The 2500-nt window shown below is 39.6% G+C and overlaps 1 protein-coding gene across 2 annotated transcripts in view; it reads left to right on the forward strand.

Annotated features, from left to right (window-relative positions):
* Nucleotides 1–2500, forward strand: part of LOC123512698 (alpha-(1,3)-fucosyltransferase 7-like) — a 22495-nt gene that overhangs the window by 1297 nt on the left and 18698 nt on the right. The gene's annotated exons all lie outside the window — the stretch shown is intronic.

Here is a 2500-nt window from a genome sequence, read left to right on the forward strand (position 1 = left end):
CATCATCATCTCTCTCTCTCTCTCTCTCTCTCTCTCTCTCTCTCTCTCTCTCTGTATATATATATATATATGAGGAGCACCCTCCCCTCCCGAAAAAAGCCTGTTTCAACGTCAGACCATGCAGACAGGAGAAGTTTATTTACACCTTTCATCCTCCTCACACACACAAACACACACACACACACACAGTGACTCACTCATCTGTGTTACTAAGTATCTAACATTCCACCATTCACAGTTTGCAGTTTATTTACTATGTTTGTACTTCATAGTCACTAAGTAAAATTCGCCCCCTCCTCCTGACCTTCCCCTAAATTCTAGACACATTACGTTGTGTAAGTTTGAAAGGAAATGAATCCGTGATATTATTTGCTTTAGTTTTACTAGATAATTAATTCATTAGACGCACATCACTAAATTTACTACACATTTCTAACCTCTGTCTGAACTCTAAGTCTGTAAGCAGCAGGCAGTACTCTGCTGGTCTGTATCTGTAACTGCGTGTCTATACTCTATATTACGAGTATATTACTCTATAATATATAGGTTGTGCAATACACAACACACATCCGCATCCACACATCCTCTGTTGAATGCGGATGCGGATGCGGATGCGGATGTATATTACATCACAAATGCGGATGCGGATGCGGATGCGGATGTTCAGTTTATCACAACTGCGGATGCGGATGCGGATGCGGATGTGAAAGAATATGCGGATGTTCCGCGGATGCGAATGCGGATGCGGATATCCGATACATCTCTAATATATATATATATATATATATATATATATATATATATATATATATATATGTGTGTGTGTGTGTGTGTGTGTGTGTGTGTGTGTGTGTGTGTGTGTGTGTGTGTGTGTGTGTGTGTGTGTCTATCTATCTATCTATCTATGTATCTCTGTGTGTGTGTGTGTGTGTGTGTGTGTGTGTGTGTGTGTGTGTGTGTGTGTGTGTGTGTACGTATTCTCTCACCTTTACCATAATTCAATCAAATAACTTAGCTCCACATTTCTTCCTAAATTTCATCATCCATCAGTTGGCGGTAATGAATAAGATATGCATACTCGTGTTGTATGAATATTTAAGCAGTAACTCCTTTATTAGCCTTAACTGGCGTGTGATACAGTTGACGACGTGAGTGAACAGGTTCATGTCGTGTTATCTGCCTCCTGCTAAATGACACTCCCCCATCCCTCCTCCCCCTCATCATAACCTACCATACTCACAAACACTTCCGCGCCACACCTTCATGTTAAAAAGGCTGTAGTTGAAGTGACATTAGTTTTTCATGATTTATTTTTTTAAGATTCTAGTGATAGATTAACAAGATTTTCTACATTATCAACAGGAAAAGCAATCTTAGCAACCCAGCTGTTCTTCTCTGTGGCCTTTGGAGATAGCCGTGGTAGGAGAGCAGAGTGTTTCTCAATACTGGCCACACTCTCAGCCCACATATCACTATATACGCACCGCACCTGGTCTCACCTGCGAAATGGCACTAAAATGGCACTCTCTCTCTTATCCGTATCTACTGAACAATCTCCACCGGCACTCTGGTCACCGCTTACTAGCACTACAATGGCATTAAGTGGAGCTTTTTTTGCCTTTCATAATTTTGTTGCTCTTTGCCAGTCATCTTAGTACATCGAAAAAAAAAAAAAAAAAACTACTGAACGGCACTCCAATGACACTTTTTCTGGTCCTCACCTCACCCAGCAGACATCTCTTCTGGCAACTACGTCCTGAAACCACTCCATAACCACGATTTCTTTGCCATTCTTCACTCCATGTTCTGAAACCTTTAATTTTTCCACCATGAATGTTGTCCAAGGCCACAGAGATGACTAACCGAGTTCAAATGAGTGTTCCCCTTGCTTGTATTGTAGAAATCTCGTTAACCTGTCACTCGAACCACAAAAAAAAAAAAAAAAAAATCCCCAAAAATGTAACTTAAGCTAAAGTTTTCTTGATTGTATTGAAGGTGGCGGAAGTGGTGTTTCAGAATAGAGGGTTGTATTTAGAAACGTTTTGCTCTCTCATCACGACTGTTTCCAGAGGCCACAGAGATGACTGGGCGGATTCTCAAGACTGTTTCTCCTTTTGATAAAGTAGAAAAATAGTTAATTTGTCATTAGAACTATAAAAACACCCTTAAAAGCCCGTGTAACTTCTGTTTCTTCCTGTAATCATGCAAAAAAGGCAGTTCGTTTGTCACTAAAACCATAAAAACACTTTTAAAAACCTGTGTAGTTTCAATTATAGCCGAATTTTCAAGTCTGCTTCTCTCTTTAGTAATGTAGAAAACCCATTAATTTGTCACTAACACTACATAAACATCTTTGGAAACCAGTGTAGTTTCAAGGAGGAGGAATTTCAGGACTGTTTCTCCCTTTAATAATGAAGACAGGCAGTTGATTTGTCACTAGAAATATAAATAACACACTTAGAAAAAATCGTGTAGCTCCAACTGGCCAGATTCTCAAGAT

This window comes from Portunus trituberculatus, chromosome 34, assembly GCF_017591435.1.
Source record: "Portunus trituberculatus isolate SZX2019 chromosome 34, ASM1759143v1, whole genome shotgun sequence".
NCBI classification, from domain to species: Eukaryota; Metazoa; Arthropoda; class Malacostraca; order Decapoda; family Portunidae; genus Portunus; species Portunus trituberculatus.